The 18,588-nt window shown below is 35.5% G+C and overlaps 1 protein-coding gene across 3 annotated transcripts in view; it reads right to left on the reverse strand.

Moving 5' to 3' along the window:
* URI1 (URI1 prefoldin like chaperone) overlaps positions 1-18,588 on the reverse strand; it is a 96,325-nt gene that overhangs the window by 14,292 nt on the left and 63,445 nt on the right. The gene's annotated exons all lie outside the window — the stretch shown is intronic.

Raw genomic sequence — 18,588 nt, forward strand, 5'->3', positions numbered from 1 at the left:
TGAAGCCAAGATGCTGATGCTGAATGTAGTTCCCAGGGAAGGAGCCTGGTGGCACCACTCTAGGTGCTCTGCTCAGGGTATAAACTGCCTCTTTAACAGCTTGCTGCAAAACAAATGCTGAACACTATTATCACCTTTTTTCATAAAAGCAAAAATCCTCAGATTTTTTTTGGCTAGCAGAAACAAGTACTTATCTAATGTAGGTGTTTCATAAAAGCACAGTGACATAACATGAACTTGAGAAAGGCAGGGAATACTTGTACTCCATATATACAAAAAAAATGTAAAAATGAAAACAATGAAAATTGGAGAAAGATATGAATAATTTGGAGGAAAGAAAAACAAAAGCCCCCCCCAAAATTTTCAAACAATGATCATTTTAACTTAAAATTAGAAGTTAATTTTATCAGATTTCAGAAGTACAGAACTTGTTATAGTTATTATCTGTTTAGCTGACAAAACCAGGCTGCATATTGTTTCTGCAGCAAGAATAATGCCGTATTTTAAAATCCTTACTAATGCAAAATGGATAAGATTATTTGTTCAGAACTGGCTGAAGTCCTTTGCACTAGCTATAAAAAGGATGAATGAAAGCAAATTAAAAGTGTAAATTCTAAAGACCATGCTTAAACTAGAAAATTAAATCTAAAAGCTCTTAAAAACTTAAGCAGAACCATTTTCACTTAAAGATAAATGATATACTGTTCACTAAGTAGGAATAAATATTTAGAAATATTTAGTTAACAACTTGTGGAGTTATACATAGTTGAAAGGAGTAGAGTTATAGATGTAATAAAAATTATTTGCAAAGCCTTAATCAAAGTTACAAATATCATTCACAAAAGCAGTCTTTTTACTTGGCCATATATTTATATATACTGAATAAGATCAAGACTGTAAAGACAAGTCTCTTCTGAATCCTTTGTAACTACTACATTCTCAATCTTTCTCTATTTGTGTGCTGAAATTTTTCAGTATTCTTTCAACAGTTTCAATAGGACATGCCCCCTGGTGGAAACGTTCATAAACCTTGATACACGATCTAACTTCTCTAACCCAAATATTCTTAAAGTTCAAAGGTTTGTACTTCTGCTTATCACAGAGATCATATTTAATATTTACTTTTTCCCCATTCTTCATTAAAATACCAACTAAGAATTTCTTTTTCAGGAAAGGAGAAAAGGAATATAGAAGACAAGGGATGTCAACCAAGTTTTGGAAGCTGGCTAAGAGGTAACTGACTTTACACAACAGAAAAAGTTGAAAACTAACTGTAGTAGGGGAAAGCTGCAGCAGATCAGTTTGGGCTGCAGGACCTGGAAAAGATTGTACTCTTGGAAATTTTCTGAATGAAGAGGTAAACAAAGATCTGGATGAAAATTTGAACAGAATAACCCATCCTCACAAAACACAGCCAGGTAGTTTCTCCTTTCTTGACTAAAGAGTCACAGCCTAGAATGGATTGTGATAAGGAGTGAAGAACAAAGAGAACAGGAAATGTCTTAGTGAAAACAGTACACATACTGAAGCCTGAGACAGCCAATCTGGTACCCTAAATACTATATAAAGTTTAGAAAATTCTTTGATAGAATAATTAACCAAAAACTGAATTTTGTAGATTCCTTAATGAAACAAAATCAGCTTGCCACTTAACTACCCAAAGAAAAGCCTACTAGTCAACAAACTGTGCCCAAGTATGCACAGTTTCTTAACAGTGTTTAACTCTTAAGTATGAATGGGTAGCCAATAATTACCAAATATTTGTAGAAAGTCTTCACTATTAATGCCAGAAAGAAAGAAAAAAAAAAAAAAAGGAAAAGAGGAAGGGAAGGGAGAAGAGAAAGAAAGAGGAGGGAAAAAGCGAGGGAGAAAAAGGGGAAAAAAGGATCATGGAGAAAATGGAAGCAATGCATGAAGAAAACGTTAAAAGGAAAATCTAAAGTCCTAAAAAAAGATACTGTATTCATGAAACAAGAACAGTATAATATATATCATGGAAATATTCAAAGACCAACACACAAAAACAAAAACAGTGCTCCTAGGAATTAAAATATACAGAAATTTAAAAAATAAAACAAAATCAATCCATGATTTCAAAAATTATAACATAAAATACAAAAGTTAAAAATACAGAGAACAGAAGGAAATTTTCAAAGAAGAATTAAAACTTTCCCAGAACTGTAGGACAAGAATCTCTACACTGAAAGGAACCAAAAATACCCAGCAAATTAATGTATAAATATCCACAAGGTATATCACTGTGGCATTTCAGATCAGGGTGAATAAAGATGATAACCTGAAGCTTCTAAAGAGAAAAATCAAGTTACCTAGAAAGGAAAGAGAATGGCACCAGATTTTTTAATTAGCAACACATAAGACAGAAAGTAATAGGATAAAATCTTCACAGTTTGAGGGAAAAAATGTTTCAATCCTAGAATTCTCAACAATTTAGTTACAAAAAAGCAGAATGATAGGCAAAATTTTAAAAAATTTATCTCCCACATATGTTCCCAGAAAAGTACTAAAGGCTATACTCCAACAAAATTAGTAAAACCTGAAAGGAGATGTCATAGGAACCAGGAAACAGGTATGAAGCAAAAACATGGTATTATGATAAAGGAGGACACCAGGAAGATCACTGTCCTTTTTTCAAGATGGGAGCCAGTCCACATTGAAGCAAGACTATAAAGAACTCCAGTACAGAGGTCTCTAAGAAAAAAAATGAAAAGTTTTGACTGAATAAAGGATAGATACATGCCATTATGCAACAAACAAACAAAAAAAAGCCTTTCCAATGAAAGACTACACAAGAATGGAAATGGAATTATATCTAGGCATGAACACTAATTTAACAAACATTGCAATGGAACAGTACTAAAAAGATTGAGGGACTAGGAACAGAGAAGAATGATCTAAATGCTCCCCTTTAATTATAGATAGGTAGCTAATAGAGATTACATAAAAGTGAAAAACATAAAGAAAACAATATGCAAATTGCTTGAGAAATATGGATTAAAAGAAGAGAGCAAAAGATTAGCCAAAAGCATGAAAGCAATTACCTCTAGGTTATTGGAACTGAGAGCCAAGAGGGATTGAGCAGGACTCTGTTACTTTCTTGTTTTATGTTTTAAGAAGGTATATGATGTTTCAAAGCTATATATGTTTATTAACCAAATAAACCCAAAATCATAAATTTCCACTTTGCAACAAAATGTAACAAAATAATAAGATATGCCTCACTGAAGATACCCAAGAGCACACATATTGCCTCAGGATATCATAAAACCTTGTTGATGGCCAAATCACATTTTCCACAATACATACACCACACATTTTTCAAGCCTGTTACTTCTTCTGCTTCTCAACAAACAAACTTAACATTATTACTGTGAAGATTTGAATCTTTAACTTCTCTAACCCAAATATTCTTAACCTATCCAGGTCTCATTATCTTTTTCATTGATAATTCCCAAAACTATATTTTCTATTATTTTAATCTCATCACTTCCAGAATCTTGTCTCATTTCTTCTTTCTCTTGAATCATTAAATCATCCACTACACTTTCTACAAACATGCTCAGAAATTCCCTATGCTCCAAGGAAAAAAAAACCTTCCTTTAAAACAACTGTAAGGAGCAAAATTACAGACTAAAAAGCTTCAAGCCCATGTTTCCCCTAACAAAAACATCAAAAATCAGACACTAACTAAAATACCTTTTAAGAGCTCTGGAAAACAGTCGAACATATACAGCAATCAAGCAAACAGCAAGAAAAAGCCAGTCAAAATGGCAGGAAATTTCATGGCGTTTTACTCACCTTTCCCCCCACCCTCCCCAGTGTGGAGCAGCTTTGGTTTGGAGAAGGTGGCAGCCCAGATCCCGATTCCATCCCTTGAACCACAGACAACAGACCCAACCTTATTTGTAATATTTTAACTAGCCTGAGGGCTGCCTGAGAAACTGGTATTTGTCTCACATAAACCAGATCAGGGGCCATGGGGATTAGCCAGCACTGCTCGTGAAAGCTGCATGGGGCTACAGACACACATGGGGAAAGAGATTAGGGGCAGAGCCATATAACATACAATCTGAGATTGCAAAGAGAAGCTGAGGTGAGAACCTTTGGGAAATTAAGATATTCAAAAGCAGCCATGTTTATGAGATACTTAAAATCCACACACAGGCCCAGAAAAGACATATGCTCAGAAAACACATGACACACGGTAATAATCTTTCACCTTGGGCTGACAAAAAGGCTCAGGGCAAGCCCAGATTATCACTGAAAGTCCTCCTCACCAGTCTGCAAAGACTAGGGAAGGTGAGTTTTTTAAGTGCCCAATATTCACCAAAAAATTGAAAGGCAAAAATAAAATAAACAGGGAAATGTGGCCCATTCAAAAGACCAAAATCAGTCTCCAGAAGTGCCCTGAAGAATCACAACCATAAGATGTATTAGACAAAGACTTTAAGATAACTATCTTCAATATGTTCAAAGACCTAAAGGCAAGCACACAAAGAAGTAAGGGAAATAAGGAAACCAATGTAGGAACAAAATGAGAATACCAACAGAGATAAAAATTTTTTAAATGAACCAAACAGAAATTCTGGAACAGAAAAATACTTAATTGAAAATTTCACTAGAGGAGTTCAATAGCCATGTTTGAGCAAGCAGTAGAAACAATTAGTGAACCTGAAAACTGAACATCTGGAATTATCAAGTCTAAGGAGCAGAAAGAAAAAAGAATGAAGAAAAGTGAACTGAGCCTAAGGGACTTATGGGATACTATGAAGTGGGCCAATATACACACTAAAGAAGTCTCAGAAGGAAAAAAAGGAGAAACTGGCAGAGATTACTGAAAGAAATAACAGCCAAAAGTTCCCAAATTTGAGAAAAGACAACTACAAATCCAAAAAGCTCAACTAACTCCAAGTAGAATAAACCCAAAGAGACCAACACCAAGACACATCAAACTTCTGAAAAGAGAAAATCTTCAAAACAAGAGAAAAGCAACCCATCACATATAAGGAATCCTCAATGAGAATATAAACATATTTCCCAACAGAAACACTGAAAGCCAGAAGGTAGTGGGTTGAAAAATTTTAAGTGCTGAGAAAAAAATGTCATCTGAGAATCCTGTATTCAGCAACTGTTCTTCAAAAATGAGGGAGAAATTAAGGAAATTCCAGATAAACAAATGCTGAAGGAGTTCCTTATCATTAGACCTGCCCTAAAAGAAATGCTAAAAGGAATTCTTCAAGTTGAAATGAAAGGTCATTAGGAAATAACTCAAGACTATATGAAGATTAAAAATATCTCCAATAAAGATAAACATAGGCAAAAATAAAATCCAGTGTTATTTTCAGTATGGTTGTAATTCCACTTTGTGTTTGCTACAGAATGTAAAAGAGAAATGCATAAAAGTAAATCATTACAAATCTACGTTAATAGGTACACGCTGTATAAAGATAAAATTTGTGACATCAGTAATATAAAGGAGGGTGACACCTGTACAGGTATAGATTTTAATATATGATTGAAGTCAAATTGGTATCAGTATAAAATTATTAATAACCTTATGATGTTGTACATAATCTCCATGGTAACCAGATACCTATGAAATATAGTAAAGGAAGTGAGAAGGGAATCAAAACATTTTATGACAAAAAATCAGCTAAACACGAAGAAAGACAGTAATGGAAGGTAATGAGAGACAAAAAATATAAGACATACAAAAAACAAAGTGGCAAAATTAAGTCCTGCCGATAAGTAATTACTATAAATGTAAATGGACTGTGCTACCCAATAGAAGACATAAACTGGCAGAATGGATTAAAAAAAACATATGTTGTCAACAAGAGACTCACTTTAGATCTAAGGACACAAATAAGTTGAAAATGAAAGGATGGAAAAGGTACTCCATGCAAATAGTAACCAAAAGAGAACTAGAGTAGCTATACTCATATGAGAAAAAAAAGGTTACAAGAAACAAAGGGTATTTTACAGTGATAAAGGTTCAATCTATCATGAAGATGTAACAATTATAAACATATACATACCCAACAACAGGATATGGGCAAAAACTGACAGAATTCAAGGGAGAAATAGTCCTCCAGTAAGAGTTGGATAAGTCAATACCCCACTTGCAATAAATGGCAGAACCACGAGAAAGAAAAGCAATAAGGAAATAGAGAACTTGAGCAAGACTACAGACCAACTGGACCTAACAAACATATTTGGAAAACTCTACCTAATAGGAGCAGAATATACGTTCTTCTAAGGGAAACATGGGACAGTCTCCAAAAAAGGCCATATGATAGGATACAAAAGAAGTCTTAACAATTTTAACAAGACTGGAACCACACAAGGTATTTTTTCCCATCACAATGAACTGAGGCTAGAAATCGCTAACAGAACAAAAAGTAGAAAATTCACAAATATGTGGAAATTTAACAAATCACTGAATTAATGAATGGGTTAAAGAAGAAATCACAAAGGAAATCAGAAAACACCTTGAGACCAATGAAAATGAAAATAGAACATACCAAAACTTTCAAGATACAGTGAAAGCACTGCTAAGAAAGAAATTTATATGTCTAAATACCTTAATTATAAAAGAAGAAATATCTCAAATTATAACCTAACAGTATGCTTTAAGGAATTTGAAAAAAGAAGAGTAAACTAAACCTTAAGCTGGCAGAAGGAAGGAATAACAAAAATTAGAGTGGAGATTAAAGAATAGAAAAATACAGAAAAATCAACAAAACTAAAAATTGGTTCTTTGAAAACACCAACAGAATTGATGTCTTTAGTACCCAGACTAAGAAAAAGAGACTCAAATTACTAAAATCAGAAATAAAAGGAGACAATTCTACTGATTTTATGTAAATAAACAAACCGTTAAGGGAATACTATGGATAACTGAATGTCAACAAATTGGACAAATTCCTAGAAACATGCACTACTAAAACTAATGCAAGAAGGAGCAGAAAATCTGAGCAGACCTATAACAAGTAAGGAGATTGAATCACTAATCAAAAACTTCCCAAAAATGAAAAGCCCAGGATGATTTCTACTAAACACTCAAGAATACCAATTCTCAAACTTTCAAAATATTGAAGAGGAAGGAACATATTCTCTGAGGCCAGCAAAAGACATCAAAGAAAAATAAAACTATAGGTTAATACCTCTTATGAATATACATGCAAAATCCTCAACAAAATGCTAGCAAACAGGGAATGGGGAGAAGGGAATTGGAGGAAGGCAAAGGTACAAACTTCCAATTTAAAAAAATAAGCATTCTATTTAATAGTATGTATATATTTAATAAATACGTAATATACAACACACATAACTATAGTTACCACTGTTGTATGATATATATATGAAAAGTTACTGAGAGTAAATCCTGAGAGTTTCCATTACAAGGATAAATTTTTCCCTTTTTTTCCTTTTTATTGTATCTAAATAAGGTGACGTATGTTAACTAAACTTATTATGGTAATCACTTCACAATATATGTAAGTAAAACCTTTATGCTGTATACCTGAAACTCATACAGTGATGTATGTCAACTATATCTCAACAGAACTGGAAAAAAATGCAAGCAAACAAAAAGCAGCAGCATATTAAAAGGATTATACTACATTCTGGATAATCCCAGTGGTTTACCATATTCAAAAATCAATCAATGTTAATAACTACGTTAACAGAATGAAAGGGATTTAAGAAAACCAAATGATTATCTCAATTGATGCAGAGAAAGCCTTTCACAAACAACACTACTTCATGATATAAAAACAATAAACTACGTATTTCCTAAACATGATAAAAGCCAACTATGAAAAACCCAAATGGACATCCTACTCAATGGTCAAAGACTAAGTTTTTCCCCTAAGATCAGGAACAAGATGAGGCGGTCTACTATCACCATACAAGAACACAGTACTAGAAGTTCTAGTCAGAACATTTAAGCAAGAAAAAGAAATAAAAAGTATCCAACTTGGAAGAGAAATAAAATTATCTCTATTGGCAGATAATATGATCTTATATGTAGAAAACCCTAAACATTACTTACACACACACACACACACACACACACACAAACAGCTAAAGAACAAATTCAGCAAGGTCTCAGGATACAAAATCAATGCTCAAAAATCAGTTTCATTTCTATACAGGAGCAATGAACAATCCAAAAGGAAATTAAGAATATAATTTCATTTATAATAGCATCAAAAAGAATATTTAGTAATAAATGCAGCCATGGAGCATCAGACTTACACACTGAAACTACAGAGTGTTGCTGCAAAAAATTAAGACACAAATAAATGGAAAGACATCAAGATATCCTGTGTTCATGGACTGGAGGGCTTAATATTGTAAAGATATTAACCAAAGTGATATACAAACTCAGTGTAATCCTTATCAAAATCCCAATATTTTTTGCATAATCAGAAAAACCAATCCCAAAATTCATATGTAATCTCAAGAGAACCCAAATAGCAAAACTTATCGAAGTTGGGAGGTCTCATACTTCCTGATCTCCAAACTTACTACAAGGCTGCAGGTAATCAAAACACTGAGATACTGGCATTGAGACAGACATATAGACCATAAAATAGAATAGAAAGTCCAAAATAAATCCTCCCACATATGTTCAAATTATATCCTACATCAATAAAGAAGATGTGGTACATATACACAATGGAATATTATTCAGCCATAAGAAGAAAACAAATCCTACCATTTGCAACAACATGGATGGAGCTAGAGGGTATTATGCTCAGTGAAATAAGCCAAGCGGAGAAAGACAAATACCAAATGATATCACTCATCTGTGGAGTATAAGAACAAAAGAAAAACTGAAGGAACAAAACAGCAACAGAATCACAGAACCCAAGAATGGACTAACAGTTACCAAAGGGAAAGAGACTAGGGAGAATGGGAGGGTAGGGAGGGATAAGGGTGGGGAAGAAGAAAGGGGGTATTATAATTAGCATGTATAATGTGGGGGGTGGGGGAAAGGGGAGGGCTTTGCAACACAGAGAAGACAAGTAGTGATTCTACATCTTACTATGCTGATGGACAGTGACTGTAATGGGGTTTGTGGGGGGACTTGGGATAGGGGAGAGCCTAGTAAACATAATGTTCTTCATGTATCTGTAGATTAATGATAACAAAATTAAAAAAAAATTTTTTTTAAATTATATCCTACATCAGTACCAAAACCATTCAATGAGGTACAGTCTTTTTAACAGTGTTGGAAAGATGTGATACCACATGCAAAAGAATTAAGATAGGCCCTCACCTTATATTAACTTTAAAGGATGAAAGACCCAAATGAAGATCTAAAACCATGAAATTCTTAGGAAAAACTGAGAGGAAAAAGCTTATGACATTAGATTTCGCAATGATTTCTTAGATATGACACCAAAAGTGCAAGCAACAAAAGAAAACATAGACACTGGGCATTGTCAAATTTAAAACTTTTGTGCATCAAAGGACATTACCAACAGAGTGAAAAGGCCATGCACAGAATGGGAGGAAGTATTTGCAAATCACATATCTGATAAGGGATTAATATCCAGAATGCATAAAGAACTCCTACAACAACAAAAAGACAATCCAATTTAAAAATGGGCAAAGGACTGAATTTGACATTCCTCCAGACCTTTTCTACAAATGGCCAATAAGCACATGAAAAGATGCTCAATATCCTTAGTCATTAGAGAAATACAAAACAAAACTATGAAGATATACCACTTCAAATTTGTTAGGATGGTCATTATAAAAATAAATAAATAAAAGTAAATAACAAGTGTTGGCAAGGATGCAGGAAAACTGAATCCTTTGTACATTGCTGGTACTATCATAAAATGGTACAACCACTGTGGAAGACAATATGGTGATTTCTCAGAAAAAAAATTTATAATACAATCTCACAATTCCACTTCTGAGTATATACCCAAAAGAACTGAAAGCAGGGAACTGAACAAATATTTTTATACCAATGTTCATAGCAGCAATATGCACACTAGCCAAAAGGTACTAACAACCCATGTGTCCATCAACATATGAACTGATAAACAAAATGTTGTATATACATACAGTAGAATATTAATCAGCCTTAAAAAGGTTAATTGAAGTCTTTTGACCATTTTTAAAAATTTGGTTGTATTTTTTCTTACTCTAGAGTCTTGAGAGTTCCTTATATATTCTTGACATAAGTCCTTTGCTGAATATGTGCTTTGCAAATATTTCTTCCAGTCCACATCTTGTCTACAATCTTTCCAGAACCTGTTTTTATTTTGAAGTTTGTCACTTTTTTCTTACATGTTTAATATCTGAGAACCCTACCTAACCTCAGTTCACGAAGAAATTCTCCTATATTTTCTTCTAAAATGTTTACATTGAATATTACACTCTTAAATCTGTGACCTACTGTGAGTTAATTTTTGTATGAGTGAGATTTAGTTCAAGATTTAATCAGCTTAAAAAGGAAATTCTGATACATGCTACAGTGCAGGTGAACCTTGAAAACATAGTGAAATGAGCCAGTCATTAAGAGACAAATATTGTATGATTCTATTTATATGAGGTATCTAGAATAGTGAAATTCATAAAGTAGAATGTCCAATTTTTAAGGAACTGCCAAGCTCTTTTCTAAAGTGGCCGTACATCCCCCCAACCCCAGCAGTGTATGGGAGTCCTAGTGGCTTTGCATCCTTACCAGCATTTGACCACATGACTGAGCAATCCCACTTATAGGTGTTTACCAACAGCAATGCAACTGAAGGTCACACAAAAACGTGTACAGAAAGGCTTATAGTTCTGCTCATAATGGCCAAAAAAGGGAAGAAACCCATACATCCTCCAATGGGTGGACAGAAAACTGTGGTACATGCATATAAAATAAAACAATATTCTGCACTAAAAAGGAATGAGAAGACCTTCTGATGGGATTAAAGATGGCGGCATGAGAGGAGAGACAGAGGCTTCCTCCTAAAACTGGATACAATTAGAAAATTTAATTGGCGCAACTAATCCTGAGAGAGCAACAAGAAAGAGGATAGCATCAGACTGCACACACCTGGAGAAAAGAGGAGACCTCACTGAATTGGGTAACGTACCAGACCGCGGGATCCGAGCCCCTCCCCCACTCCAGCTCGCCGGCGGGAGGAAGAGAAACGGAGCAGGGAGGGAGTGGAAGGCTTGGGACTGCTGAATACCTAGCTCCGGAGATCTGCTCTGGGAGCACAAAGCTACATTTCATGGTGCTTTCATGAGACTCGCATGACTACTGGGTTGGAAAGTTAATGCAGGCAGAGTTCCTGGGGAGACTGGGAATCCGGCCGCTTGTGGAAAGCAGGGATCCATATCTGGCTGCTCTGGGACAAAAACTTATACCTAGGTGACCGGCCCACTGGCTCAGGCAGTGGAGACAGACACAGCAGCCGGGAGGTGGGGAACAGCTCTTTCCTCCCCACAGGCACCAGTAACGCTCCCCTGCGACCCCCGACATTGCTTCAGGGGCTGAGCAGCTCCATAATAGAGCTTCTGGACACTAGAGGGCGCCATATACAAACATGAAATGCCAAAGGAACCTTGTCCAGAGTAAAATTATTAATACAACTCCTGAGAAAGATTTAAATGATATGGACCTCGTGACTCTTCCTGAAAGGGAGTTCAAAATAAAAATCATCAACATTCTAATGGAGGTATGGAAAGACATCCAAGAACTCAGGAATGAATTTAGGTCGGAGATCCAATCATTGAAGAACACGGTGGAGGGTATTAAAAGCAGGTTGGATATGGTGGAGGAGACAATAAATGAAATAGAAACTAGAGAAGAGGAATACAAAGAAGCTGAGGCACAGAGAAAAAAGGATCTCTTAAAAATGAAAGAATATTGAGAGAACTATGTGACCAATCCAAGCGGAACAATATTCGCATTATAGGGGAACCAGAAGAAGAAGAAGAGAGAGAAAGGGATAGAAAGTGTCTTTGAGGAGGTAGTTGCTGAAAACTTCCCCAATCTGGGGAAGGAGATAGTCTCTCAGGCCATGGAGATCCACAGATCTCCCAACACAAGGGACCCAAGGAAGACAACACCAAGACACATAGTAATTAAAATGGGAAAGATCAAGGATAAGGACAGACTGCTAAAAGTAGCCAGAGGCAGAAATAAGATCACATACAAAGGAAAGTCCATCAGGCTAACATCAGACTTCTCAGCAGAAACTTTACAGGCCAGAAGGGAGTGGCATGATGTATTTAATGCAATGAAGCAGAAGGGCCTGGAACCAAGACTACTTTACCTGGCAAGATTATCATTTAAATTTGAAGGAGGGATTAAACAATTTCCAGAAAAGCAAAAGCTGAGAGAGTTTACCTCCCACAAACCATCTCTGCAGTCTATTTTGGAGGGACTGCTATAGATGGAAGTGTTCCTAGGGTTGGACGGCTGTCTGTCACCAGAGGTAGTAAAACCATGGTAGGGAGGGTGGAGCAGCTGATTGGGAGACAAATGCAAAATTAAACTGACTATCTCCAAAGTCAATCAAGGGATAGACAAAAAGTATAGAATCTGATACCTAATATATAAGGAATGAAGGAGGAAGTAAAAGGAGGAGAAATAGAAAAGAACCTTTAGATTGTGTTTGTAACAGCATACTAAGTGAGTTAAGTTAGACTCTGAGATAGTAAGTTAAGTAACCTGGAACGTTTGGTAACCATGAATCTAAAACCTGAAATGGCAATAAGTACATACCTATCAATAATCACCCTAAATGTAAATGGACTGAATGCACCAATCAAAAGACACAGAGTCACTGAATGGATAAAAAAACAAGACCCATCTATATGCTGCTTACAAGAGACTCACCTCAAACCCAAAGACATGCACAGACTAAAGACAAGGGATGGAAAAAGATATTTCATGCACACAATAGGCAGAAAAAAGCAGGTGTTGCAGTACTAGTATCAGACAAAATAGACTTCAAAACAAAGAAAGTAACAAGAGATAAAGCAGGACATTACATAATGATAAAGGGCTCAGTCCAACAAGAGGATATAACCATTATAAATATATATACTCCCAACACAGGAGCACCAGCATATGTGAAACAAATACTAACAGAACTAAAGGAGGAAATAGAATGCAATGCATTCATTTTAGGAGACTCCAACACACCATTCACTCCAAAGGACAGATCCAACAGACAGAAAATAAGTAAGGACACAGAGGCACTGAACAACACACTAGAACAGATGGACCTACTAGATATCTATAGAAGTCTACACCCAAAAGCAACAGGATACACATTCTTCGCAAGTGCACATGGAACATTCTCCAGAATAGACCACATAGTAGGCCACAAAAAGAGCCTCAGTAAATTCCAAAAGATTGAAATCCTACCAACCAACTTTTCAGACCACAAAGGTATAAAACTAGAAACAAATTGTACCAAGAAAGCAAAAAGGCTCACAAACACATGGAGACTTAACAACACGCTTCTAAATAGTCAATGGAGCAACGACCAAATTAAAATGGAGATCCAGCAATATATGGAAATAAATGACAACAACACAAAGCCCCAACTTCTGTGGGACACAGTGAAAGCAGTCTTAGGAGGAAAGTATATAGAAATCCAGGCATATTTAAGAAGGAAGAACAAACCCAAATGAATAGTCTAACATCACAATTATCGAAATTGGAAAAAGAAGAACAAATGAGGCCTAAAGTCAGCAGAAGGAGGGACATAATAAAGATCAGGGAAGAAATAAACAAAATTGAGAAGAATAAAACAATAGAAAGAAATCAATGAAACCAAGACATGGTTCTTTGAGAAAATAAACAAAATAGATAAGCCCCTAGCCAGACTTATTAAGAGAAAAAAGAGAATCAATACACATCAACAGAATCAGAAACAAAAAAGGAAACATCACGACAGACCCAACAGAAATACAAAGCATTATTAGAGACTACTATGAAAACCTATATGCTAAGAAGCTGGAAAACCTAGAAGAAATGGACAACTTCCTAGAAAAATACAACCTTCCAAGACTGACCAAGGAAGAAACACAAAATCTAAAAAAACCAATTAACAGCAAATAAATTGAAGAGTTAATCAAAAAACTACCCAAGAAAAAAACTCCCGGGCCAGGTGGATTTACCTCAGAATTTTATCAGACATACAGAGAAGATATAACACCCATTCTCCTTAAAGTTTTCCAAAAAATAGAAGAGGAGGGAATACTCCCAAACTCATTCTATGAAGCCAGCATCACCCTAATACCAAAACCAGGCAAAGACCCCACCAAAAAAGAAAATTACAAACCAATATCCCTGGATGAACGTAGATGCAAAAATACTCAGTAAAATATTAGCAAACCGAATTCAAAAATATATCAAAAGGATCATACACCACGACCAAGTGGGATTCATCCCAGGGATGCAAGGATTGTACAACATTCGAAAATCCATCAACATCATCCACCACATAAACAAAAAGACAAAAACCACATGATCATCTCCATAGATGCTGAAAAATTATTCGACAAAATTCAACATCCATTCATGATAAAAACTCTCAGCAAAATGGGTATAGAGGGCAAGCACCTCAACATAATAAAGGCCATATATGATAAACCCACAGCCAACATCATACTGAACACCAAGAAGCTGAAAGCTTTTCCTCTGAGATCGGGAACAAGACAGGGATGCCCACTCTCCCCACTGTTATTTAACATAGTACTGGAGATCTTAGCCATGGCAATTAGACACAACAAAGAAATACAAGGAATCCAGATTGGTAAAGAAGTTAAACTGTCACTATTTGCAGATGACATGATATTGTACATGAAAAACCCTAAAGACTCCACTCCAAAACTACTAGAACTGATATCAGAATACAGCAAAATTGCAGGATACAAAATTAACACACAGAAATCTGTAGCTTTCCTATACACTAACAATAAACCAATAGAAAGAGAAATCAGGAAAACAATTCCATTCACAATTGCATCAAAAAGAATAAAATACCTAGGAATAAACCTAACCAAAGAAGTGAAAGACCTATACCCTGAAAACTACAAAACACTCTCAAAAGAAATTAAAGAGGACACTAACAAATGGAAACTCATCCCATGCTCCTGGCTAGGAAGAATTAATATAGTCAGAATGACCATCCTGCCCAAAGCAATATACAGATTTGATGCAATCCCTATCAAAATACCAACAGCATTCTTCAGTGAACTGGAACAAATAGTTCAAAAATTCATATGGAAACACCAAAGACCCTGAATAGCTAAAGCAATCCTGAGAAGGAAGAATAAAGTGGGGGGGATCTCACTCCCCAACTTCAAGCTCTACTACAAAGCCACAGTAATCAAGACAATTTGGTACTGGCACAAGAACAGAGCCACAGACCAATGGAACAGAATAGAGACTCCAAACATTAACCCAAACATATATGGCCAATTAATATACGATAAAGGAGCCATGGACATACAATGGGGAAATGACAGTCTCTTCAACAGATGGTGCTGGCAAAACTGGACAGCTACATGTAAGAGAATGAAACTGGATCACTGTCTTACCCCATACACAAAAGTAAATTCAAAATGGATCAAAGACCTGAATGTAAGTCATGAAACCATAAAACTCTTAGAAAAAAACATAGGCAAAAATCTCTTGGACATAAACATGAGTGACTTCTTCATGAACATATCTCCCCGGGCAAGGAAAACAAAAGCAAAAATGAACAAGTGGGACTATATCAAGCTGAAAAGCTTCTGTACAGCAAAGGACACCATCAATAGAACAAAAAGGTACCCTACAGTATGGGAGAATATATTCGTAAATGACAAATCCGATAAAGGCTTGACATCCAAAATATATAAAGAGCTCACGCACCTCAACAAAGAAAAAGCAAATAATCCAATTAAAAAATGGGCAGAGGAGCTGAACAGTTCTCCAAAGAAGAAATTCAGATGGCCAACAGACACATGAAAAGATGCTCCACATCGCTAGTTATCAGAGAAATGCAAATTAAAACCACAATGAGATATCACTTCACACCAGTAAGGATGGCTACCATCCAAAAGACAAACAACAACAAATGTTGGCAAGGTTGCGGAGAAAGGGGAACCCTCCTCCACTGCTGGTGGGAATGTAAATTAGTTCAACCATTGTGGAAAGCAGTATGGAGGTTCCTCAAATAGCTCAAAATAGACTTACCATTGACCCAGGAATTCCACTTCTAGGAATTTACCCTAAGAATGCAGCACTCCAGTTTGAAGAAGACAGATGCACCCCTATGTTTATCGCAGCACTATTTACAATAGCCAATAAATGGAAGCCAATAAGTGTCCATCAGTAGATGAATGGATAAAGAAGATGTGGTACATATACACAATACAATATTATTCAGCCATAAGAAGAAAACAAATCCTACAATTTGCAACAACATGGATGGAGCTAGAGGGTATTATGCTCAGTGAAATAAGCCAGGCGGAGAAAGACAAATACCAAATGATATCACTCATCTGTGGAGTATAAGAACAATGGAAAAACTGAAGGAACAAAACGGCAGCAGAATCACAGAACCCAAGAACGGACTAACAGTTACCAAAGGGAAAGAGACTGAGGAGAATGGGAAGGTAGGGAGGGATAAGGGCAGGGAAGAAGAAAGGGGGTATTATGATTAGCATGTATCATGTGGGGGTTGGGGGAAAGGGGTGGGCTATGCAACACAGAGAAGACAAGTGGTGATTCTACAACATCTTGCTATGCTGATGGACAGTGACTGTAATGGGGTTTGTTGGAGGGACTTGGGGTAGGGGAGAGCCTAGTAAACATAATGTTCTTCATGTAATTGTAGATTATTGATAACAAAATAAATAAAAAGTTAAAAAAACATGTAACGATAAAAAAAAAAAGGAATGAACTTCCAACACACAGAACAACTTGGATGTGGCATTTTGTTAAGTGAAAGCAGTCTCAACAGATTACAAAGTACATGATTCAATTTATATGATATTCTGGAAAAGGCAAAATCAATAGTGAGAGACAGATCAGTGGCTGTCAGATTTTAGGGGAACAGGTAGGGTGCAAAAGGGAAGCATGAGCAAGTTTTTGGTGAGATCCTGTGTCCTGACTGTGGTTTATCCTGTATTCTAACCTGTGGACTGATTATGACACTGGTTAAACAAATCTTTACATGTGCTATAACTCCTAGAACAGTAGAACAAATTAAAAGTCAACTGCACTCTGATAATTTTAAAAATTAAAAATGACTTTTAAAAGCTGGTCATATTTGTATTAAATAGCAAAAAAGCAAGAAAGATGTGAATATAAGGGTAGGGAACTCTTAAGAAATCTTCCTCAGAGCCATGTCCTCTAAAACCTTTTGTTTTTGTTATTGTTGTGTTAAATCCATTTTGTCCTATATTTTAACATGCAATAATCTCCCTCCACCTCCCCTCATTACCCTGTCAACTGTTAAGGCAGATGACTGTATATGTAACTGTTTAAGGTTTGACTGTTCTTCTGCCTTAAGAAAAAGTTTTTTCTTGATAAATATTAAATACAGCAAAATGTCTATTAAACATTTTCTTCAGTTATAAGTTATCATAAAACTGTGTGAATAAGACAACTTTTTAGAATCTATCGCAATAGGTTCTCAAACAATTTATATTAAGTATTCTGAAAATCATTTTAGATATCAAAAATGGTCATTTCCCAAAACATATTTAACATTGGAAAGTGCTCTACCAAAATACACTTTTCTGTTCTAGAGCTGTATTCCCTTCTATTAAAAGTATCCTCCCATTTTATATTGTCATAATTGATTCTAAAACTTTCTTTAGAGAAATACCCATATGATAATGAAAGTGAACAAACTCCAAGATTACAAATTGATTTCTATCAGCAGAGCTACTCCAGTAAATAGACTTCCTCATTAAGAAAAGCCTTTACGAAAAGATTATGCCCATTCTCTTTCCTCTATTTTAATGTAGTATCACAAAATATCTAAGTATGTTTCAATTACAAACTTACAGGAGTTGATTTGCAATTAGTCTCTCCAAATACAGATCCCAGATTTTCAGTGAGCAAATGAGTTCTCTAACTAGTAGTACCCACTCATATATATTGGTGAAATTTCAAATTTAGAAAACTCAGCTGTTTTCTATCTATATGACTTCATTTATACAGGATACCAAAAGAAAATCTCAAACATACATTTAACTAGAAGGTTGAAAAGGGAGGGGTGATAGTATACTATCAATTTAAGTACGCAATGATAGAAATAAGAATATAGATTAGATATTAAGTAAGCTGAGTTTTAAAATGAACTCAAGTTAAAACCCAAGCCAATCCATCCAACTGCACAGTATATGTGTAGATATGTATACGCCAACAAACAATATCCTAGATAAACACAACTTAAAGAACCACCTCACTAAAGTGAGGGTGAAACCTGAAACTAGTTAGCAACTATAAGGGAACCATTTTAGGTAGCACCCCTCCACACCTAGCCTTATTAGATGAAAATTATGACTTCTTCCAAACCACAACACATGCTT

The sequence above is a fragment of the Manis pentadactyla genome, chromosome 15 (genome assembly GCF_030020395.1).
Source record: "Manis pentadactyla isolate mManPen7 chromosome 15, mManPen7.hap1, whole genome shotgun sequence".
Lineage (NCBI taxonomy): Eukaryota > Metazoa > Chordata > Mammalia > Pholidota > Manidae > Manis > Manis pentadactyla.